The sequence below is a fragment of the Somniosus microcephalus genome, chromosome 1 (assembly GCF_052327205.1).
Source record: "Somniosus microcephalus isolate GS21.2 chromosome 1, FLI_Smic_1.0, whole genome shotgun sequence".
NCBI lineage: Eukaryota > Metazoa > Chordata > Chondrichthyes > Squaliformes > Somniosidae > Somniosus > Somniosus microcephalus.
In genome coordinates this window covers 55,279,724-55,305,481 of record NC_140987.1, presented here as the reverse complement: position 1 = coordinate 55,305,481, position 25,758 = coordinate 55,279,724, and positions in this window count along the sequence as shown.

The following is a 25,758-nucleotide window of genomic DNA, read 5'->3' as shown; positions in this document are numbered from 1 at the left end:
TTCCATCTATCTGGATGACATTCTGGTGACGGGAAGAACCGACCAGGAGCATCTGAGCACTCTGAGAGAGGTACTACAGAGATTGGAGAGGGCAGGGTACCGGCTCAAGAGGAGTAAGTGCACTTTCCTGGGGAATGAGGCAGTGTTCCTGGGACACAGAGTGGACGCCACTGGGCTCCATTCACTCAAGGAGAAGGTACAAGCACTGCAGGACGCCCCTGCTCCTACAAATGTGGCTGAGTTAAAAGCTTACCTGGGACTGCTGAACTATTATAACAGGTTTTTACCAAACTTGTCAACTGTGTTAGCACCTCTTCACAAACTACTGCGCAAGGAGACACAGTGGCAGTGGGGAGAGGAGCAGGGGGTTTCATTTGAACAGTCCAAGAAACTGATGCTGTCGTCGGATGTGCTGGTTCACTACAATGCAGAGAAAGACATCATTCTCTCTTGTGACGCTTCAACTTACGGGGTGGGGTTCAGTTCTTTCACACTGTATGGAAGATGGAACTGAAAGACCAATAGGGTTTCTGTCCCGAACTCTAACACCAGCGGAAAAAACTATTCCCAGTTAGACAAAGAGGGGTTAGCAGTAATGTTTGGGTTACAGAGATTCCACAAGTACATATATGGCAGGAAGTTCACCATATGCACCGATCATAAACCTCTTATCTCTCTTTTCAATGAAATGAAAGCAGTTCCACAGATGGTGTCACCCCGGATCCAGAGGTGGGCCGTGACATTGAGGGCATATGAGTATGTCATCGTCTACAAGGCGGGCAAGTACCATAGGAACGCAGATGCCTTGAGCCGTCTTCCACTGCCAGGCACACCTATCCGTGCAGCTCCAGAGGACAGAGTGTTGATGTTGGAGGACACTGACATAGATACATAGAAGATAGGAGCAGGAGTAGGCCATTCGGCCCTTCGTGCCTGCTCCGCCATTCGATGAGATCATGGCTGATCCTTTAATTCAGTATCCCGTCCCCGCCTTCTCTCCGTAACCCTTAACCCCTTTTGCCCGTAGAAATATATCTAATTCCCTCTTAAATATATTTAATGAGCTGGCGTACACTGCCCTCTGTGGCAATGAGTTCCACAGGTTCACCACTCTCTGAGTGAAGAAATTCCCCCTCATCTCTGTCCTAAATGGTTTAGCCCTTATCCTTAAATTATGTCCTCTAGTTCTGTTCTCACCTGCCAAGGGAAACATTCCTTCTGCATCCAGTCTGTCTAGACCTGTCAGAATTTTATACACTTCTATGAGGTCCCCTCTCAATCTTCTAAACTCCAGTGTGTACATCCCCAAACTACATAGTCTCTCCTCATAGGTCATTCCCGCCATTCCTGGTATCAGCCTGGTGAATCGCCGCTGCACCCCCTCCATGGCAAGAACATCCTTCCTCAGATGAGGCGACCAAAACTGTACACAGTACTCGAGGTGTGGTCTCACCAGTGCCCTGTACAGCTGCAGCAAGGTATCCCTGTTCCTGTATTCTAACCCTTTTGCTATGAAGGCCAGCATACCGTTTGCCTTCTTGACCGCCTGTTGCACCTGCATGCTCGCCTTCAGTGACTGGTGTACAAGAACACCCAGGTCTCTCTGTACTTCCCCCTCTCCCAATCTATTGCCATTTAAATAATAATTTGCCCTCCCGTTCCTGCACCCAAGGTGGATAACTTCGCACTTGTCCACATTATAGTGCATCTGCCATTTATCCGCCCAATCGCCCAGTCTGTCCAAATCGCTCTGGAGCTTCCTGGTCTCTTCCTCTGAGCCCACCCCCCCTCCTAGTTTAGTGTCGTCTGCAAATTTGGAAATGCTGCATCCGACTCCCTGATCCAGGTCATTAATGTAAATTGTGAACAGCTGGGGGCCCAGGACAGATCCCTGTGGTACCCCACTTGTTACTGCCTGCCATTCAGAAAATGAGCCGTTTATTCCAACTCTCTGTTTTCTATCTGACAGCCAGTTCCCTATCCACGCCAAAACTTTCCCCTTTATCCCATGAGCACTTGTGACTGCAGAGCAAGTAAGAACATGGACAGGTAAAGACCCAGTACTGTCTAGAGTTTGAGAATATGTGGTGAGGGGATGGCCACAGCATCCGGAAGGGGCTGACTTCACACCCTACAGTGTCAGGAAAACAGAGCTGAGTGTGCAGGATGGTTGCGTGTTGTGGGGAGCACGAGTGATCATTCCACAGCCAGCACGACAGTCTATCCTGGAGCAACTACATCAGTGTCATCCTGGGGTCTCGCGTATGAAAGCCTTGGCTAGGAGTTACTTGTGGTGGCCAAAGCTAGATGAGGAGATAGAAAATCTAGTCAAGACATGCAGCACTTGTCAGGAACACCGGAAGGCACCAGCAGCGGCTCCTCTCCACCCCTGGGAGTGGCCGGATAAACCATGGAGAAGATTACACTTAGATTATGCAGGTCCATTCATGGTGAAGATGTTCCTCATAATCATTGATGCACATTCCAAATGGATGGATGTTTATCCTGTAAATTCTGCTACCGCCACTACTACTATAGACTGCCTGCATTGGAGCTTCAGTAATCAAGGGCTACCGGAGATCGTGGTAAGTGACAATGCCACTTGTTTTGTGAGTAGAGACAAAAGAGTTCTTGAGAAAAAATGGCATAGTGCAGGTGACCTCGGCCCCATATCATCCGTCCTCAAATGGACTTGCGGAGAGAGTCGTACAAACATTTAAAGAGATGATGAAAAAAAGTGCAGAAGGGAGTTTAGCAGCCAAAGTGTCACGGGTTCTGTTCAGCTACAGAATAACACCTCAATCTACCACAGGACTCTCGCCTGCTGAGATGTTATTAGGTCGTAGACTACGCTCCACTCTTGACCTTGTCCACCCAGACCTAAAAAGGAAAATGGAAAACAGACAAAACAAACAAAAAGAGAACCATGACAAAAGAACAAAGAGCCGAAGTTTTGGAGAAGGAGATGCAGTCCTTACCAGGAATTTCAGTTATGGACCCAAGTGGATTCCTGGCTTCATAGACTCAATGACCGGTCCTGTATCATACAAGGTCATGTTGGGTGATGGTTGGGTAGTACGCAGACATGTAGATCAGATACTTACCAGACAAGGGGAAATTGAAATGAAGGTTCCAGATGCAATGGCTGAGGGCAGGGTTGCCCCCAGTTAACCAAGTGCATCTGTGGTGCCACCACCAGGGACAGAGACAATTCCACAGGAACCCATTCATCAAGAGGAAACCATCGTTGCAGAGTCAGATACTTCGAGCACTGCTCAGGAGCAGCTGGTGGCTTCACTACAAACAAGCAGGGATTTTACTGTCAGACGTTCACAAAGGGCTCGCAAGCCACCAGAGAGATTGATACTGACCTGTTAGATTCGTCAAGTATGGAACATGGTGAATGGAAACTTCTTATGTGACCCTTAGGAATGGTTGTTTGTTAAGAAATTCATACTGAAATCTTAAGGGGGGAGGGATATAGTAATCTGGGATGTTATGATTAAGGTTATCCACCAGGTGGTGCTGTAGCCAATTCTGCTGCTAAGGTCAGAGGTTTGCTTCCTGTTAAGGTCAGAGGTTTGCTGCCTGTCAAGGTCAGCAAAGGTGCAATGCATGGAAGCAGGCCTGCCTAGTTGTCTCGCAGTCGTTCAATAAAGTACTCATCTTAATCCTCATACCTCGCCTCTTCGAGTTCCTTGCCTCACTACATGGATTTATCACATCCCGCAACCACTTCATGCAGCCATCGAATGGGTACGAGGGCAGGATGCCTCTGTCACTTGCCTGCAGACTCATGATTGCACATTTGTGTCTGTTTCTTCCAATTCCCTGCTCCGTCAATCCATGGGAAAGGCTGCTAATGGGTTGAGATGCCTTTTGGGATTCTTCAAAGGCTTTCAGAAATGTTAACCTATTGTGGCACTACCTTTCAATTATCTGCATCCTTTAAATTTTACTTGCGTGCAATTTTTGGCTTCCGCCACACCTGTCCAAATCTGAACCTGAAATTTTGCCACTAAACTGACGTAGGAAAATTGAGTACAAACAGTTCACTTCCATTTGAATTGGTTTAAAACCTGTCTATAGTCATTCTGATGTTAAATAAGCCCATCAAGGAAAATTTACTCTCTGACTTGCAAGGGACTATGGAAAAGATCGAGAATCATTTAAAAAGGCAATTGCATGTGTGTGGTCTATCATACAATTCCCATTGTTATTATAATGATACATTAACCAGAATATATAGATTTAATAAAGGATTGACTTTTGAAAGTATAAGGGTAAAAATTTGTTATAGCCCATTTTCAAGCAAATAACAGACAGCGCATGCCCCAACCGGGGAGCTTCTCACACTTTCAGAGGAGGCTCGCCCACTGTAAGGGTTTCAATTTCTCCTAAGGTAAATCCTGGGAGGAGGTGGAAGGGCAATGGAACGGGCAGTGGGGGTGACGCGATCGCAGGCCGCCAGCAGCCCTCCGGAGTTCCGGAGAGCCGGAAGGACCTCCTGCTTCTGCAGGACTGTTTTCTTAAGAAGAAACTTAGGCTGCAGAGCCCACTGAAGAATCCGGATTGGAGCCGGCCTAACGCCTGTTTCAGGTGGGCACCAGCGGCACCTGGGCAGATGCCTTTGCCAATATAGCGCCACCCATACCCCTGGCGCAGATCAGGCTTCCCAAAATTGGCCCTTGTTTGTGCACGTTTTACGTCCATAAAAGGATCGCAACGAGGTTCACTTTCTACCCCGTATACGCCTGTGACCTCTACACGCTTTTAGCCCAGTGCCAACCTTTATAAAAGCAATTGAGATCTTCAGCCCTCGTACATATTTATGACGCAATATTTTATGACTAGTTGAAAGAATTACAAATATTAACCCAGTGTTAATTTGTATCTTTACTTGTTGTTAACTAAATATTAATTAACCAAATATTTTTAAAGCAGAGTTGGCTTTCTGTATTCATTAATAGGTAATTAATACCTGGCACTCCTTTATAGCCTTTGTTTGGTGTGAAATTATATCTTTCAAACAAACAAAATATTACCCAGAAAGTTCATTTCAATCAGCACTCTAAGCAAAAAGGAATTTCATTTATAGAGCACTTTATAACGTCTCTAAGAAGGGGTTCAAAGCACTTGGCAATGAAGTACAGTGGCTGCAGGCAAATACAGCAATGACTTTGCACACAGCAGGATCCTATAAACAGCAAAGAGATGAATGATTCTTGTTTTGTTGGTGTTAGCTGATGGAAGAATGCTGTCCCGGAAATCAGGAGAACTCCCTGTTCTAGTGTAATGGTATCTTTAACATTCATCTAAATGACTGCAATATGCAGTCAGAGCTTCAGGGCAGAATCCTAGGCCCAATTCTCTTCCATCCTTCCTTCCATCAGAAGGTCAGCAGTGGGCCTGTTCACTGATGATTGCACAGTGTTCCACTCCATTCGCAACTCCTTAGAGAATGAAGTAGTCCATACCAGCTTGCAGCAGAAATTCTGGACTGAATTTTAACACCCAAAAATGGGTGGGTTGGGGTCGGGTCAGATGTTAAAATTTTAAAAATCTGAAACCCGACTCCAACCCGCCCAATCCAGGTTTAACAGAGGCGGGACAAGGGGCAGGCAGCCAACTCGCTCCCAGGAGGCGGGGTGGCAATCAAAATATTTTAATGAGGCTGGCAGCCTCTGATTTAACCTGCTTGGCAGGATTTACAGTAGCCGGCCGGGTTTCCCAGGCCTCGGGAAACCCGTCAGCTGAAGGGAGGCGAGGACAGCTTCGGGGAGAAAGTAAGTGCCTTCACATCACTGCTTGTGGGCCACGAGGAGCAGGAGTGCTTCCCCCCTGGCTCCCCCAAGCTTCCCCCCATCAGTTCCCACCCCTCCATACAAAAACCCCTGGGATCGGACTCCCCAGGATTGGACTGCCCAACCCCCTGTGGTCTGGATGGGACCTACCTGGTCCTGCGGCCTGCTCTGGAGTGCTCCCCACCCGACTGAAAGCCAAGCCTATCAATCAGGCTGACATCCAGCGGGGAACCTGTCAAGTACAAAAGACGCACGCTTTGGAACGAAAACCCAACCACATGGGGGGAAACCCGGACTTCGGAAACTCTGCACCCCCCCCCACCTCCCACCCCAGCCTATGTCACCCGGCCATGTTAATATCCAGGCCTCTGTCTCTTTTTTCCCCTCTGTTTCGCTCTCACCTGCTTTGCTTCTTTCTCTCCTTTCCTTGTTTCTCTCCCATTCTGTTTCTCATTCTCTTGGTTTTTTGCCACTTTCTTTTTCTGGCTTTATCTTTCTCCTTTTCTCATTTGCGCTCCTTTTCTGGTTCTCTCTCTTTGTAGGTCTAGTTCACTTCTAGCTGATCTGGTTCCACCTCCTTTTCTTGTTTGGTCTCTTTCTGGCTTGTGCTCTCGAATTCTACTTCTCTTTCTTTTCTGGTATCCCATCTCTCCTTTATTCTGTCTCTCTCATTTTCCTTTTCAGTCTCCTTTTTCTCCACTCTCTCTCTCTTCTAGTTTACTGTCTCTTTTTTGATTCATTCCCGAGATGTTAGCGTCACTGGCAAGACCAGCATTCATTGCCTATCCCGAGTTGCATTGAGATGGTGGTGGTCGGACATCCTCTTGAACCGCTGCAATCCGTGAGGTGAAGGTGCTCCCACAGTGCTGTTAGGTATGGAATTCTAGGATTTTGACCTAGCGACAATGAAGGAATGGCGATATATGTCTGAGTGATGATGGTATGTGACTTGGAGGGAAATTTGGATGTGATGGTGTTCCCATGCACCCGCTGCCCTTTCTCTTCTAGATGGTAGAGGTCACGGTTTTGGCAGGTGGTGTCGAAGAAGTCTTGGTAAGTTGCTGCAGATAGTACACTGCAGCCACAGTACACTGGGGTGGATGTTTAGGATAGTGGATGAGATGCCAATCAAGTTTGACTGCTTTGTCCTGAATGGTGTTGAGCTTCTTGAGTGTTCTTGCAGCTGTACCTATCTAGGCAAGTGAAGAGTATTCCATCACACGCCTGACTTGTGCCTTATAGGTGATGGAGAGGCTTTGGGGGGTCAGGAGGTGAATCACTCGCTGCAGAATACCCAACCTTGAACCTGCTCTCGTAGCCACAGCATTTATGTGGCTGGTCCAGTTGAGTTTCTACTTGCACGCTCTCTGGTTTTCCCTCTTCTAAAGAACATAAGAATTAGGAGCAGGAGTGGGCCATACGGCCCCTCGAGCCTGCTCTGCCATTCAATAAGATCATGGCTGATCTTCTACATCAATTCAACATTCCCGCCCTATCTCCATATCCCTTGGTTCCCCTAGAGTCCAAAAATTTAACTATTTCAGCCTTGAATATACTCAACGATTCAGCATCCACTGCCCTTTGGGGCAGATAATTCCATTCTCTCTTACTGCTTGGCTCTCTTTTTCTGGGTAGCTTTCTTCTTTTCTGGTTTGTGCTCTCCCACCCCCCACTTTCTTGTGTCTTTCATTTTCTAATCTGCTCTGTCCCGCTCTCCTCTATTTTTGGCTCTCTTTCTCTCTTTGATTTTTCTCTCTTTCTGTTTTACTTTTTACCCCTTTCTGGTTTTTCCTCACTCTCCTTTTCTGGCTCACAGGGTCCGCAGCAGGCCATGCAACCCCTCGAGCCTGTTCCACCTCTTGGTTACTTCCCATTCCTTTACTTGCCATCTCGCTCTCCACTCTACTCTTTTCTGTTTATCTCAGGTTAACCTTCCTTTTTCTTACCTCGCATTTTCACCCTTGTCTGTGCATTGGAAGACTTCACTGTTAGATCCGCGATTCTGAGAGTATGATGTTTTTCAATAACTACACGGATGCTGTAACTTAACAATCAACAGGTATTTACTGGAGTAGGGTAGTCTCAAGACTGGGGGTACAGAGGCATGCTCAAGGCTTATATACAGGTGTGGCCACCGCCGGCACTACAGTATACAGGAGCTGTAAAAGTACTTCTCTCTTAAAGGTACATACACTACAATTCCTCCCCTTTTAGATTAGCAGTACCCATAATATTCAAATAACAATTAACACTTTAACATGTACATTAAACAACAATAGTCCATTTATAGATTCAGTCTTTGGGGCGGCTTCCTGATCCTTTCAGGATAGCGCCTTTCCTGAGGTTCTTGTTCTTGGTGCGGAGGCGATTCTGGCCCCTTTTCGTCTGTTAGTTCATCGGTTTCCACTGCTACTGGTTTGGAGGTAGATGCTACCGGTATGTTGGGTTCATCCCCAGGTACGCGAGACATGGGGTTGACTCGTTCCTGTGACGCTAAGATCTGATCGACGTGGCGTCTCACAATGTTCTCCCCGACATCCACTGTGTACATTAATGGCCCCTGCCTTGTGCATATCGTTCCGGGTTGCCATTTCTCTGTTCGGTAGTCACGGGCCAAGACTGGTTGTCCTACGTTGAAGCTTCTTGTCAGCTTCTCATTGATGTGCTGGAATTGTTTATCCTCAACATTTCTTCGCACATTTGGTCTGAGCAAGTCCAGACGAGATCTCAACCTTCAGTTAAAGAACATCATGGCCGGGGTCTGGTTGGTAACTGCATGTGTCGCGTTTCGGTAGGCTAATAAGAAATTGTCCACCTTATGCTGTAGTGGAATTTCATCGTCGCACATGGCCTTTATCGCCTTCTTAAAGGTTTGTATGAACCTCTCAGCCAATCCATTTGTGGCTGGATGATACGGGGTGGATGTGTAATGCCTTACCCCATTCCTTCTCATAAATTTCCGAAACTCTTCGGACACAAACTGTGGTCCATTATCAGAGCAAATCTGCTCTGGCAAGCCGTTCCTGGCAAATATGGTCTGTAGGACTGCAGTCGTTTTCTCTGTAGTGGTTGAGGACATTTTTATCACCTCAGGCCATTTCGAATGAGCATCCACTGCTATTAAGAACATTGAGTCCATGAATGGGCCAGCAAAATCAATATGCACCCGTTGCCATGGAGAGGAGGGCCACTCCCATGGGTGTAGAGGGGCATGTGGTGGTGCATTTTGGACCTTCTGGCATCCTGAGCAGCTCTTGGTTAGGTCCTCGATTTGTTGGTCGATTCCCGGCCACCACACATAAGCCCTAGCAAGGCTTTTCATTTTCACTCCCCCCAGATGACCTTCATGAAGCTCATTTAGCACTCTCTCCCTTAACTTGGGTGGAATCACCACTCTGGATCCACACATCACTGTCCCCTGGCATACTGACAGCTGTTCTCTTCTGGATGAGAATGCTGGCAACAGTGAGTCACCATGTGTTGGCCATCCCCTCACCGTCAAATCATATACCCGAGACAGCGTCGGATCATTGCGGGTCTCCTTCTCAATATCCGCGTTCGTTACTGGCAATCGTTCAATTATTGACGAATAAAATATCTCGATAGGGTCCACTGCTGGTGCTTCCTCCACAGTAGGCAGTGGCAGGCGTGATAGCCCATCAGCGTTTCCATGCTGTTTCGTGCCTTTATATTCTATTTCATATTGATTCGCCCCTAGAAACAGGGACCATCTTTGTAGCCATTGTGCAGTCATCACTGGAACGCCCTTCTTAGGATTAAAGATGGAGACAAGTGGTTGGTGGCCAGTCAGCAAGGTGAACTTCTGCCCATGCAGATAGTGGTTGAATTTTTTTACTCCCCATACTAGGCTGAGGGCCTCCCTGTCAATCTGGGCATAGTTGCGCTCGGCAGCGGTTAGTGACCGAGACGCAAAGGCTACTGGCCTCTCCAACCCGTCTGGGAATTTGTGCAACAGCACCACTCCAATACCATAGGGTGATGCATCACATGCCAAACGAATTGGTAGTGCTGGGTTGAAATGGGCCAACACCTCTTTTGATGTGATCAATTCTTTACACTTCTGGAAAGCTCGTCTATGTTCGTCATTCCACTTCCATGGTAGCCCTGTTTGCAGTAGGGTGTTCAGTGGGTGTAATACCGTGGACAAATTTGGTAAGAACTTATGGTAGTAGTTTACCAGCCCGAGGAACGACCTCAATTGTGACACATTTTCCGGTGCTGGAGCCTTGACTACTGCCTCAATCTTTTCAGGGGACTTATGTAACCCCTCTTCATCAATGACATGGCCACAATACGAGATCTGCTTCTGGAAAAACTCACACTTGTGGCGATTAGCTCGTAGCCCATATTCCTTTAATCTGGTGAGCACCTTCTCCAAGTTGGCGAGGTGATCACTGTCATTTTCGCCCGTGACCAGGATGTCGTCCAAATAACACTGGGTCCCTGGAATCCCTTGCAGGACTTGATCCATCGCCCTTTGCCAAATAGCCGGAGCTGATGCTACCCCGAACACCAGCCGGTTGTATTGGTAGAGACCTTTATGAGTGTTGATCGTGAGGTATTGTTTCTGCAGTGTCCGAGTATAAATAATACACAGACTGCAGGAGAACAATAATAACAGGTATTTACTGAACAGAGGGTAACTTAAGACTGAAATACAGAAGCCTGCTATGGCTTTATATACAGGGGTGGTCACTGCCGGTACTGCAGTATAGAAACAGTTCTTCTCTTAAAGGTACATACACAACAATTCCTCCCCTTTTAGATAAACAGTACATAACATTCATTTAACAACTAAATAATAACTAATTACAATTACAATTTTCTGTACTATATACATCAACTGAAATAATCATTTATAAGTTCAGTCTTTGAGGGGGCTTCCTGATCCTGCCTGGATAGCGCGTTTCTCGAGTATCCTGTTCTTGCGGCGGAGTTGATTCTGGCTCATTGTCATTGGTTGGTTCGTCAGCTTCCAATACCACTGCTTCTGAGGTAGACGCAATCTGTACTTCGGGTTGATTACCAGGTGCACCTGCTCGTGGTATGGGTTTGGCTTGTTCCTGTGACTCTAGAATCTGGTCAGCATGGCGTCTCATGATGCTCTCTCCAACGTCCACTGTGTACATTAGTGGTCCCTGCTGTGTGCATATCGTTCCTGGCTGCCATTTTTCTGTTCGGTAGTCGCGGGCCAAGACTGGTTGCCCTATCTTGAAGCTCCTGGTTGGCTTCTCATTTATGTGCTGGAATTGCTTATCCTCAACATCTCGTCTTATGTTTGGTTTGAGCAAATCCAGGCGACATCTTAGCCTTCGGTTGAAGAAAATTATGGCTGGAGCTTGGTTGGTGACTGCATGTGTCGTCCGGTAAGCAAACAAGAAATTATCCACTTTGTGTTGTAGTGGTATGTCGTCATTATACATTGCCTTTATTGCCTTTTTAAAGGTCTGAACAAACCTCTCAGCCAATCCATTTGTGGCTGGATGATATGGGGCAGATGTGTAATGTTTCACCCCATTATTCCTCAGAAACCTCCGGAAATCCTCGGACACAAACTGTGGCCCATTGTCGGAGCAAACCTGTTCTGGCAAGCCATTCCTGGCGAAGATGGTCTGTAGGACTGCAATAGTTTTCTCCGTGGTGGTGGAGGACATTTTGATGACCTCTGGCCATTTCGAATGGGCGTCCACAGCGATTAGGAACATTGAGTCCATAAATGGACCAGCAAAATCAATGTGTACCTGTTGCCATGGAGATGAGGGCCACTCCCATGGATGTAGCAGGGCCTGTGGTGGAGCGTTTTGGACCTTCTGGCATCCTGTGCATCTCTTGGTCATATCCTCGATTTCTTTATCGATTCCCGGCCACCACACAAATGCCCTGGCTAGGCTCTTCATTTTTACCCTTCCCAGATGACCCTCATGAAGCTCATTGAGCACTCTATCTCTCAACTTGGGTGGAATTACCACTCGGGATCCACACATCAAGGTCCCCCGGCACACTGACAGCTGTTCTCTCCTTGGCGAGAATGCTGGCAACAGTGAGTCGCCATGTGCTGGCCATCCCTTCACCGTCAAATCATAGACCCGAGAGAGTGTCGGGTCATTTCGGGTTTCCTTCTCTATACTTGAGTTTGTAACAGGTAGACATTCGACTATGGTCACATGGAATATTTCAACAGGGTCCACTGCAGGTGCTTCCTCTACCGTAGGCAACGGTAGGCGCGACAGCCCATCAGCGTTTCCATGCTGTTTCGTACCCTTGTACTCTATGTCGTACTGATGTGCCCCCAGAAAAAGTGACCATCTTTGCAGCCATTGCGCCGTCATCACCGGAACGCCCTTCTTTGGGTTAAAAATGGAGACCAGGGGCTGATGATCAGTCAGTAGGGTGAATTTCTGCCCGTGCAGATAGTGATTGAACTTCTTCACCCCCCACACCAGGCTGAGGGCCTCCCTGTCAATCTGGGCGTAGTTACGCTCGGCTGAGGTTAACGAGCGCGACGCAAAGGCTATTGGCCTCTCTGAACCGTCAAGGAATTTGTGTGACAGCACCGCTCCGATGCCGTAGGGAGACGCATCACATGCTAACCGAATCGGTAGTGTTGAATTGTAGTGGGCCAATACTTCTTTTGAAGTGATTAGGCATTTACATTTCTGAAAGGCACGCTTACACTCATCACTCCATTTCCATGTTAGTCCAGTTTGCAGCAGGGCGTTCAGTGGGTGCAGAATTGTAGATAAATTCGGCAAGAACTTATGGTAGTAGTTCACCAACCCGAGGAACGACCTCAGTTGCGACACATTTTCCGGTGCTGGAGCCTTGACTACAGCCTCAATCTTGTCCGGCGACTTATGCAACCCTTCCTCATCAATCATGTGGCCACAATACGAGATTTGTCTCCTGAAGAACTCGCATTTGGGGCGGTTGGCTCGTAGCCCATATTCCTGTAATCTCGTGAGCACCTGCTCCAGGTTGGCAAGGTGTTCACTGTCATTTTCGCCCGTAACCAGGATGTCGTCCAAATAACACTGGGTCCCCGGGATCCCTTGCAGGACTTGTTCCATCGCCCTCTGCCAAATAGCCGGGGCTGATGCTACCCCGAATACCAGTCGATTGTACTGGTAAAGGCCTTTGTGAGTGTTTATCGTGAGGTATTTCCTAGATGCTTCTTCCACCTCCATTTGTAGATACGCTTGGGCCAGATCAACCTTTGTAAAGCGTTTCCCTCCAGATAGTGAGGCGAAAATATCTTCTATCCGTGGAAGTGGATATTGTACTATGTGCAGGACTGGGTTCACAGTTACCTTGAAGTCCCCACAGATGTGAACCTTCTTCGGTTCCCCAGGCGTGCTGCTCAATGATTTCTTCATTACAGGAACGATGGGTGTGGCCCACTCGCTCCAGTCCACCTTGGACAGCACACCCGAATGCTCCAGACTCTCCAGCTCTGCTTCAGCGGCTGGGCGGATCGCGTAAGGTACCGGTCTGGCCTTAAAACATTTTGGGTTTGCGTTATCTTCGACTTTTATCGTTGCCGTTACTCCATTTAGAGTCCCAAGTCCTTGTTGGAACACCTCTTTCACGTCAGTTACAATTTTTGACAGTTGTCCAGGTGTGACATCATCATCCTTTTTATCAGTCACAGTTAGCGCCTGAATGGAATGCCAATCCAATTGTATTTTTCGGATCCATTCATGTCCCAATAATGGTGGTCCTCCATCTGGTAGTATATATAGATGCAGTTTCTGTGTTTCCTTGCCGTTGTATTCAACTGGCACCCTTATTTTTCCTCTGGGGTAGACTTTTTGCCCCGTGTATGTCTTCAATACAATGGACGTGTCCTTCAAGGGTATGTGTGAGAATAGCCGCTCATAGTCTTGTCGATTCATGACAGTTAGGGCTGATCCTGTGTCCAATTCCATCTTTACTGGGGACCCTGCTATCATGAGGGTGACCCAGATGATTCGGTGATCCTCCTTTGCGATCACGTTGTGTAACTTTAGACAACTTAGTCTTCTGCTCCCGGAGTCCTTATCACTCTCCTGATCTTCCGAACTACTGTCTGTCAATTTCTTTACTTTCTTGTACTTTTCCTTAGTAGTTCTTGTAGTGTTGGTTTTCTTTCCTGACCTGCAGACTCTTGCTATGTGTCCCATTTTCCCACATTGCCTGCATACTTTGTCCTTAAACCAGCAGTTCTTCTGATCATGGGTTGTTCTGCCGCAGCGATAGCACTTTTCTGCTCCATACACCATTTCGTTAGCGCTGTATTCCTGTGTTTTCTGTTGTATTTCCGCAGCTCCCCGTGCTGCTGCTTCGTAGGATACTGCCACGTTGAAAGCCTGTTCTAGCGTCAGGTCCTTTTCCGAAAGTAGTCGTTTCTGGGTTCCTTCACTCTGGAGCCTGCAGACAAACTTATCCCGTAAGGTGTCTGCCAGTCCTGCTCCGAACTGGCAGTGCTTCGATAACTTGCGTAGTTCCGTAAGATAGCATTGCTCTCATCTTTGTGCTGGTTTCTTTTATGGAACTTGAATCTTTCTGCTATCAGCAGCAGTGTAGGGTTTAGGTGTTCCTGTAAGATATTAACAATCTCCTCAAAACTTTTCTCCATTGGTTTAGCTGGGGTAATTAAGTTCTCGCGCCCATTAAATTTAATAATACCGACGCCTTCTTTCCATCGGCCACCTCATTTGCCTTGCAGTACACTTCAATTCTTTCCACATACGTGGTCCAGTCTTCTACCTCGTTGTCGAAAGCAGTGATACTGCCACTTTTCGGCATCTTGGGCACCTCCCGCGCTTTTTCTTCTTCACCAATGGATTAAAATGGTGCCTCCCGCGCTTTTCCTTCTTCCCCTTGCTGCCACGCTGCTCCTAGCGTTCTGCAGGGTAATGGCGGCAACCCGCGGCTTTGGCGCGTCTCACTTTTCCTTCCCCTTGTTTTATTTTCACTACGCTGCCCGGTTCTTGAGCACCGACCACGCCCTGTGCGCTCCACCCTCTCTCTCTCTCTCTTTTCCTCCTGACGACGCTGCACGGCCCCTTTGCAGAGCCGCTCGATCGAGCTCGAGCCCGCCGCAGTCTGGAAGGGTCAGCGCACTACCTGCTACCAGCACGATTTGCTGGAACACCTTGACTGGGGAGCCAAGCCCAGCTCTCCACAGCCTCTCCTGCAACTCTCCGAACTCCGATGGATCCTTGGGCGGTTGCCTGCGGTCGACGCCTGTTGTTCTGACTTCGACCTCCAAGAAGCTTCTTCTCAGGGAAAGATCCCCGTGAGGTGATGCAGTACTGCAGGTGAGTTTGAACCTGTTCGTCGCCAATGTAGTGTCCGAGTATAAATAATACACGGACTGCAGGAGAACAATAATAACAGGTATTTACTGAACAGAGGGTAACTTAAGACTGAAATACAGAAGCCTGCTATGGCTTTATATACAGGGGTGGTCACTGCCAGTACTGCAGTATAGAATCAGTTCTTCTCTTAAAGGTACATACACAACAGTTTCGAGGCTTCTTCTACCTCCATTTGCAAGTACGCCTGGGCTAGATCAATTTTGGTGAAGCATTTACCTCCAGATAGCGAGGCGAAAATATCCTCAATTCGTGGAAGCGGATATTGTACCGTGTGAAGGACTGGGTTCACTGTCACTTTTAAATCCCCACAGATGCGGACCTTCTTTGGTTCCCCAGGCATATTACTCAACGACCTCTTCATTACAGGAACGATGGGTGTAGCCCACTCGCTCCAGTCTACTTTGGACAGTACTCCTGAACGTTCCAACCCTTCCAGCTCTGCTTCGATGGCTGGTCTGATCGCATAAGGCACTGGTCTGGCCTTAAGAAACTTTGGGCTTGCATTTTCCTCTATTTTAATCGTTGCTGTTATGCCTTTTAGTGTTCCGAGTCCCTCCTGGAACACTTCTTTTGCGTCAGTTAGCATTTTTGACAGTCATCCAGGTGTGACGTCGTCATCCTTTTTGGCCTCAACCTTCAGTGCCTGTATGGAATACCAATCTAATTGTATCTTTCGGATTCATTCACGTCCTAGCAGTGGTGGTCCTCCATCTGGCAATACGTATAAGTCCATTTTAGGTATTTCCTGGCCTTTGTATATCACTTTCACCCTTATTTTTCCTTTGGGGTAGACTTTTTGCCCCGTGTACATCTTCAAGACAATATCTGTAGCTTTCAAGGGTATATGTGAAAATAGCCGCTTGTAGTCCCTTTGGTTTATGACTGTTAGGGCTGATCCTGTGTCCAATTCCATTTTCACTTGGACTCCGTCTATCTTGAGTGTAACCCAGATAGTCTGGTGATCCTCCATTTTGGTTACCTTATGTAGTTTCAGACAACCCAGCTCCTTGCTTCCGGAGTCTGTGTCACTTTTCTGTTTGTCTGAACTACTGTCCATCACCTTGTGTACCTTTTTGTACTTCTCCTGTGGAGATTTCTTGCTGTTGGTTTTCTTCCCAGACCTGCAGACTCTTGCTATGTGTCCTGCTTTTCCACACTGTCTGCACACTTGGTCCTTGAACCAACAATCCTTCTGGTCGTGTGTTGTTCTGCCGCAGCGATAACACTTCCCTGTTCCATAGGACATTTCATTGGTGCCATATTCTTGCGGTCTCCGTTGTATCTCTGCAGCACCCCTTGCGGCTGCTTCATGTGATACTGCCATACTGAAAGCCTTGTCCAGCGTAAGATCCTTTTCTGATAGAAGCCGTTTCTGGGTTCCTTCACTTTGAAGCCCACACACAAACTTGTCCCTTAACGTATCTGCTAGTCCCACTCCAAACTGGCAGTGTTTCGATAGCTTGTGCAGTTCCGTTAAGTACTCAGCATTGCTTTCGTCTTTGTGTTGGTTCCTTTTATGGAACTTAAATCGTTCTGCTATCAGCAGCGGTGTGGGGTTTAAGTGGTCCTGTAGGATTTCTACTATGCTTTCGAAATTCTTATTCACGAGCTTCTCTGGGGTTATTAGGTTTCGCAGTAACCCATAAGTTTTTGCACCCATGGAATTTAACAAAACCAGTGCTTTCCTAGCATCTGGCACTTCATTCGCCCTGCAGTACACCTCAATACGTTCCACATATGTCGCCCAATCTTCGACTTCATTGTCGAACGTAGAGATACTGCCACTCTTCGACATCCCTGGGTGTGATTTAACTATCAAAAATGGCGTCTCCCGCACTTTCCCTTCTTCTCCGCTGGCACAAAATGGTGTCTCCGGCGCTTTCCTTTCTTCCCGTGCTCGCCCTTCTTCTCCGCTGCGGCTTCTAAAAATGGCATCTCCCGCGCTCTTCCTTCTTCTCCGTGGCTCAATGGGGTCTCCCGCGCTCTCCCTTCTTCTCCCCGCGGACACTGTTCAGCCCTTGAGCCCTGGCTGTGCTCTGCGCTTTTTTTTTTGTGCGCCTTTCCCATTTCCGCCGCTCGGTCCTGAACCCGGCTGCTGCTTTACCCTCTCTCTCTCCGTTTTGTTTTTCCTCGACGCCGCTCGGTTTTCAACCCCCGGCTGCGCCCTGTGCGCTTCACCCTCTATCTTACCCCGTCGACGCTGCTCGGCTTTTTCTCTGCCGTCGGTCGGCTCCAGCCGCCGCTGTCCAGGAAGGGTCTGCGCTGTACCTGTCGTCAGTCTGTTGCTGATCGTCGTGGCTGGGGAATCAAGCCCGGCTCTCCACATCCTCCCCTGCGACGTTCACTCTCTGCCGGACGACTGGGCAGTTGCTCGTGGTCGACGCCCGTGCTTCTGGCCTCGACTTTCTTCCACCGCCCTCCCGGAGCGAATCCTCGAAGGGAAATGCAGAGTTGCAGGTAGATTCGAATCGACACTCATCACCACTGTTAGATCTGTGATTCTGAGAGTATGATGTTTTTCAATAACTACACGGATGCTGTAACTTAACAATCAACAGGTACTTACTGGAGTAGGGTAGTCTCAAGACTGGGGGTACAGAGGCATGCTCAAGGCTTATATACAGGTGTGGCCACCGCCGGTACTACAGTATACAGGAGCTGTAAAAGTACTTCTCTCTTAAAGGTACATACACTACATTCACGATGGGCAAAAGAGTGGACACCTGAAGAAGCTCAGGAAGTTGTTGGGAGCAGGCTGGGGCTGCTGACCAAGAAGGCCAGAGAATGAGCTAGGGCCATTAGAGCAGTCGAGAAAGCTGACGAGAATAGAGCACTGAAGAAGCTTGGAGAATGGGAAGGAGCGGGCATTACCATAACAGCAGCATATGGAACAGGAGGGATCAGACCAGGCTGTCAAACTTCTAACCTGCGTACATGCAGAATGCCTTTCCCACAATAGAAAGTGGCACTGATATTTTCAAAAGAACCTTTATATGAGCAGATAGGATATTTCAGACCCTGGTCTTTTTGGAAAATCATCTACAAATGTAGTGGCCAGCTGAAGCACGACAAACTTCAGCATTATATAAGAGAAACAAAGTTCCTGGCCAATTCCAAACTGTAAACTCTGAGGTTTCATCTTGTATGGAGACTTCTGCATAAAGTAACTTTTTTTCTAAAAATGCAAGTGTTTCTGAAACCACTGATTATCACTTCCTTCTTTCCACTGGTTTCATGGTATATTTTAGTCATTTACCGTGTCACATAAGGCGCCAAGCTAAAAGACACAAACCTGCAAACTTTGTTCATTCAGGGCTGCTAGGGGATATATAAGTGAGCCTCTGTGAGTTATCCTCTGATTTTCTTCCCTCCTCTGTGAGGAAGCACATAGCCTCAGATGATGAAATGACTGAGGTGTCTCAGAGACATGACACCACACCCTATCATTCCCTGCTGCAGTGATTGAGCACCAACCCACTGCATCATCCCACTTCAACACTTCTAACTACAGGAATTAAATTACGTTATTTGAATCTTCGTGGCAGTTGATAAAGTGCCATATGTGAGAATTCGAAAGAAAATGAACCTTTTTGAAATTATTAGGAAATTAGCCAGCTACATTACAAACTGACTTGGCAATAGCCAACAGAAGGCATTGCTAAGTGGAAAAGGCTCTGTCTGGTAGACAGCCTGGAGCTCCGCAGTGATCTACTCTAGGTCACCCGCAGTCACATTTTTCATAATAAGTATGGAAGAGTTAGAACTTGTAATATTAGAAAATCTGATGATGGCATCAAGGGGGTTGGAGTATAAAAGCAGGGAAGTCCTGCTACAACTGTACAGGGTATAGGTGAGACCACACCTGGAGTACTGCGTACAGTTTTGGTCTCCTTGTTTAAGGAAGGATATACTTGCATTGGAGGCAGTTCAGAGACGATTCACTCGGTTAATTCCAGAGATGAGGGGGTTGAATTATGAAGAAAGGTTGAGCAGGTTGGGCCTATACTCATTGGAATTTAGAAGAATGAGAAGTGACCTTATTGAAACATATAAGATTCTGAGGGGGCTCCAGAAGGTAGATGCAGAGAGGCTGTTTCCCCTCGTGGGGAAATCCAGAACTCAGGGGCATAGTTTCAGAATAAAGGGTCGCCCTTTTAGAACTGAGATGAGGAGGAATTTCTTCTCTCAGAGGATCGTAAATCTGTGGAATTCTCTGCCCCAGAGAGCCGTGGCGGCTGGGTCATTAAATACATTTAAGGTGGAGATAGACAGATTTTTTGCAAGATAATTAGTGAAGGGTTATGGGGAGCAGGCAGGGAAGTGGCTTTGAGCCCAAGATCAGCCATGGTCTTATTGAATGGCGGAGCAGGCTCGAGGGGCCGAGGGGCCGATTCCTGCTCCTAGTTCCTATGTTCTTATGTTAAGGCAATGAGCTTAAGACTAATTAATAGGAAGGGCGAAGAAATAAATATTCCTCTGAATAATTGTTGGGAGCATTTTATATAACTATTATGATCAGATCAAGGGTTGTTAACCGTTAAATATTGATATCAACAACCCGCCTGGTTTTTGCTGGGGCTAAAATTGATCCCAAATAGTTACCTTCAGAGAGGCTTGGGCTAACTATGTGGACAGGATGCGGCAGGACAGATTCATTTTAATGTGGCCAAATGTTAGGAGTAATTCAGAGACGGATATTTACTCTCATACTATGTTATGTGATGTGGGGAAGCCTATGTCAGGCGAGTGAGTCTGCGGGCCTGCGGAGGCAGTAGTGCTGACTCATGGGGGGAGAAATTCGGTATAGCCCCGTTTGGGGCGCTAGAATTGGCACTGCGCAAATTTTATTGCCAGGCGCAACTTATCGCCACCTCGAGCGATATTGGGTTGCTGCGCCCCTCAAGGTGATTGCGGCGTAAAATCAGGCGCTGCACGGGACTCTTAAGGCGCTAACCCGGCAGCGCTACTCAATTTCTCGGCGGCCAGGCGCAGCGCAGGTGCTGTCAATAATCGATTTCCCCGAGACATGCTGGCGCCGGCCAGCTCTTAAAGGGGCGGGTCAATTAGGATCAGCTGCCACACTCTGCGCCTTGTAGGCCTCAAAATCGGCGCTGTGCATTCTGTGGCGTTCCAAACTTTCAACAGTTGGAGAGGGTGAGGCAGAGAGCGGAGCGCTTTACTGATGGGGCATTGGATGTTTTGGTTGGCGCAGTGGAGCGCCGGCGAGCTGTGCTGTACCCCGACAATGGCAGGAGGCCTCATCAGAGCGAGTACCGCAGAGCTTGGAGGGAAGTTTGTCAAAGAGTCGCCTCCAGCAGCATCGTGCCCAGGACTCCTGTGCAATGCAGGAAGAAGTTCAACGACCTCACTCGGGTCGTTAGGGTGAGTGACTTTTTCGCAATCATCTTCATCCCTCCATCTACACCTGACTTTAAGGCCAGAGGGTGCGCGAAGCCCCAATGGCCATCTGTCAGCCAGCACACATGGCCCTTTCTGGAAACACACATGCACATTCAGCTCAGGGCATAATGTAAGGGCTATTCTACCATGGGGGGCATGTGATGTCAGCTCAGGGCATAATGTAAGGGCTATTCTACCATGGGGGGCATGTGATGTCAGCTCAGGGCATAATGTAACGGCTATTCTACCATGGGGGGGCATGTGATGTCAGCTCAGGGCATAATGTATCATCACTTTTCGTCCTTTCTCCTGCAGGCCAAGCTGGCCAGGAACCGGAGGGAGCAGCTTCGTACCAGAGGAGGTCGGCCTCACCTGCAGACATGCACGGACCTGGAGGAACGAGTCCACCAGATTGTTGGAAGCCGGATGATTGGTCCTGTCACCACTGGAGCTGCCGACCCCATTGTGTACAGCGATGGTAAGGTCATCACCTTTTTGAACTCTCTCCTTCCACTTGTTCCCCCCACCAGCATGCTTTTTCATTCTGGACCCAAGTCAGAGCATTGCAGCACTCATGCATCCCTTGCTGCCACCCTGTCCTTTTTTAAAGCCACTCTTCAACCTCCCTGCTTTCAGATGCTGCATCACCGGCTCGGGAGCCGGGCCCTCAAGCTGCCACTGCCACTGACTCTGGAGGTGACGAGCAGGAGGAAGCCGGACCATCCGTACCACCCTCAGGCGAGCCAGCCCATCTGCAGACTGGGGATAGTACTTCCCTGGAGGGGAGCGGGGGGGAAGGCTCTGAGGAGGAACCAGCTCCAGGACCCAGCGGGCTGCAGCAACGCAAGGGGGTAGGGAAGCTCGGGGGCCGTCTCCCCGGAGGGTGAGTCAGGCCGCGAGTACTGCTGCACAGAGCGCAGAAGAGGTGTGTGCCCTCGCAGAAATGAGCGCCCAGGCTCGGCTCAGGCACACTGAGCTCATGGCTGCAGTGGCAAGGATGCCTGAATCCATCGAGACACTGGCAAGGAGTGTCCAAGACTTCGGGGCAGCACAGGCAAGGAGTGCACAGGACTTCGGGGCAGCACAGGCAAGGAGTGCGCAGGACTTTGGGGCAGCACTGGAAAGGACTGTCCAGGACTTCGGGGCAGCACTGGAAAGGACTGTCCAGGGCATCGGGACATCACTGGAAAGGACTGTCCCGGGCTTCACCGAAGCACTGTAAAGGACTGTCCCAGCCTTCACCGAAGCACTGGAAAGGATGTCCAGGGCTTCACCGAAGCACTGGCACCTGCCACGCAAGTGCTGAGTGCTGCCACGCAGTCACTCGTTGGTCTCATGCAGACGCAGATTGAGGCCACGCGACCACTGACTGCTGCCACCCTTGCTGGATCAGGCAGGATTACCCAGGGCCCTTGCAGCACCACAGCAGGCCAGCAATCTGTGGACCAGCTGATTGGTGCGCATGCTGCGGTGCTGCCCCGTCAGAGTGCCAGTGTGTCGGCCGACCACAGAGCAGGTGTCCGCTCTCAGGATGACAGCATTCCTCATGTCTCCACTGGCACGTCTCCACTGCAGCTGCCACCACCTGCAGGACAGACTGCTTCCACCCATGCACAGTTGGAGCAGTCAGCATCCTGGCCCTCCAAGCCCAGAGGTCGTCCAGGCCGTCCCTCAGGGGCATCTGCGCTTTCGGACAGTCAGCAGGCCTCCCCCAGCCTTGATGCAGCCACTGGGGTCCCATTACGGAGGAGTTGTAGGGAGGGAAGGGGCCGATCTCGCAAGAGAAGTAGATCACCATCAAGGGGGAAAGAGTAGAAGGTGCTGCTGAGACGTCTTATTTGTAGAAATCAAGACCGTGGATGCTGGTCTGAATGTTTTGGGTAATCTCCCGGGTGTGCGAGTCCCCTGGTCTGAATGTTAGTTATGTTTTGGATAGTCTCCCGGGTGTGCAAGTAACTTATGTGTTAGAGTGTTAGTTTTGCTTTCTGTTGCCATTGCTTTGTCATGTTGGAAGGAAGCACATTTTGCAAAATAAACAAATGTTTTTATTTACATTGGCCATGTCTGCTATTTACATTCATATTGCCCTTCATAGGCTTTGGGTTATCAGAACGGTTCCATTCCTGCTCTTCGAATGGCACCAAGCATTCCGTGAGATGGGCCTAGAAGCGACTTCTGATCAGCCTTTGACGGACAGCCCTTCCAGTTTGTGCCTCCCTCCCGTCTTGGTCCTCCTCCTCCTCCTCTGCTGGTGCTTCAATGCCTGGTGGCATTGGCTGGGTACGTAGGATAGTGAGGTTATGCAGCATGCAACATACAACCACGAAGTGGGAGACTCACTCAGGTGAGTACTGCAGGGCGCCTCCAGAATGGTCCAGACAGTGGAACCGCTGCTTCAGCACGCTGATTGTGTGCTCCACAGTGTTCCTCATCGCCTGATGGCTCACATTGTAGCGCTCTTCAGCAGGGGTGCTGGGCGAACGGAGCGGGGTCATCAGCCATGGGCACAGAGGATAGCCCTTGTCACCGAGAAGCCAGCCTTCTGGGTGAGCCGGGGCCTCAAAGAAGTCTGCAACTGAAGTCTGGCACAGGATGAAGGCGTCGTGGCTGCTGCCTGGGAACTGCGCATTGACTGCGAGGATCAGCTGTCGGTGGTCACAGACCAGCTGCACATTCAAGGAATGGAACCCCTTGCGGTTGCGGAACTCCTCCGGATTCAATACAGGCGCCCGCAAAGCCACGTGCGTGCAGTCAATGGCGCCCTGCACCATGGGGAAGTCCGCTATTGCTGCGAAGCCTTCTGCGCGCTCCCGCTGCTTGTCCAGTGTCATAGGGAAGGAGATGTACTGCCGCCTACTTTTAAACAGGGCATCAGTTACTTGACGGATGCAGCAATGCACCGCAAACTGCAATATGTTGGCTATATCCCCAGTTGCGGCCTGAAAGGAGCCGCTCGCATAGAAGTTCAGGGCAACAGTCATCTTGACAGCCACCGACAGAGAGGTCCTGCACCTTATCTGAGGCTGCAGATCTGCCTGAAGCAGGTGGCACAGCTCAGTCACCACCTCCTTTCTGAAGCGCAGCCTTCTGAGACACTGCTTCTCTGACATGTTCAAGTAAGAGAACTGCTGTCGGAAAACCCTGGCAGCGTAAGGTCTGATGTGGCGACGTCTGTTGGCCCTCCTCCGTCTGGCCATGCCTGCCCCTCTCTCCCTGCGTCTCTGTGCCCTTTCCAGATGGTTCAGCAGCAGGACGTTCCCCTCCAATGCAGCTCCCATAATAATAGCGCACAAGAAAGTTTCCCCATTGTAAATGCTCACCAGCAGCAAGGTGATGGTCAGAAGGCTGAAGTTCCTCTGCCAGCGCTGGCTCACTGGTGAAATGGCTCTCAGAGTGCAGCTCAGCAACTCTGTGAAACTCTCGAAGAAGTTGTGCTCCCAAAATGGCTGCTGCTTTTATACCAGTGCAGTCCCCTTTAACGAACGCCCCCCCAGCCCGAGAGCGACTGGGGAACGTTCCAGGTAAGGTGTCCTTATTAGCGCCAGACGGAACGGAGGGGGGCGCCACTGAATTTCTGGTCCGGGGTGCCAAAAAGGCGTTGCACACTAAAATGACGTCATGATCTGCCTGCGCCCGTGAGCGGGCGCTAAGATTTTGCGCCGGCGCTAAAAGTCCACTCAATATGGGAAGAGGCGCAGGGTTCGCTGCGCCCGGGTGCTAGTTGGTTAGCGCCCCACTTCTCGGCCTCTTTAGGCACTAATCGCTGGCGCTACCAACCGAATTTCTCCCACATATACTTTACAGCACAGCTGTTGATGCCTGGGCTGTGAGGTAAATGCAGCAAGATATAAATGGTGATTCTCTGTCCTTTAAAAAAAAGTATCAAGGTCACTGCAGTCTCCACTTTGCTTGGGAATGTCACATTTTATTTCAGCGCTAACTAAATATGTTAATATCAGTATATAATGGTTAACAACCCTTGAATTGCTCATCAACGTGCAATGGGCCTGTTTTTTAAAAAAAAAGCTAAAACCAACATTTCTGTCAGCCCTCTTTGGAGCTGAAACAGAAATGGGGCTTATTGTCACAAGAAGGGAATTTAAAGGACAAAATACCCTGAGCAAGCCATTGAACTAATTTGGATGCGACTCCTTCTCTAGTACTGTCCCAGCCACAGGCTCCACCCTGTGGCTGACTGCTCTCTCTTTTTCCTGACTGACCATCAGGCTGTTATGCCCATCGGCTGCAACAAAGGGAAATCCCCAAGTTTAGATGAGTAGAATCAAAGGTCTCTCTGTAACTGCTTTCTTGCTCTGCTATCGCTCTGTCTGCACAACAATTGGCAAACCATGCAGCATTATTTAGGTTTACAGCTAAACAACAACAGCAACCTATATTTATATAGCGCCTTTAAAGTAGTAAAACGCCCCAAGGCGCTTCACAGGAGCGATTATCAAACAAAATTTGACACTGAGCCACATAAGGAGATATTAGAGCAGATGGCTAAAAGATTGTTCAAAAATGTAGGTTTTAAGGAGAGTCTTAAAGGAGGAAAGAGAGGTAGAGAGGCGGAGAGGTTTAGGGAGGGAATTCCAGAGCTTAGGGCCCAGGCAGCTGAAGGCACGACCACCAATGTTGGAGCATTGAAGACAGGGATATATTTTTTGAGAGGTAGTGGCACTCATATAAACTATTAGATCAATATAATTATAGTGAGGTGGTGTAAATCCTGTCTGCCATATAGTATACTGATGATGAGCGATCATGCTATGTATTAAGGTAAATGGTATTTGATGATTATTTGAACTTTGATCTAATAGATTCCACTCCGTAAATTGAATTGCCCTGAATGTTGAATTATAAAGCTAACATTTTTTAAATTCCTTAATCCTTTTAATTGTTAAAAGTAATGGGCCTTTTTTAATAAAAAAGCTAAAATCAACATTTCTGTTGAGTGGGAAGTTAAAACAAGCAGGTGTGGCGTACCGATCACAGAATGGACACAATCCGCTTTCCGGTCCGTAGACTATAAATCAGGCGTCATGCCTTTAAGAAGGATCACACCTTTAAGAAACTGGATCTGCAACATAGTTAAGCCCAGAGTGGGGGAGGAGCAGTCGAAGCTGTGCACTGATAAAAGGCAGTCGTACTTTGTGTAGTCTCTGACTCCATTT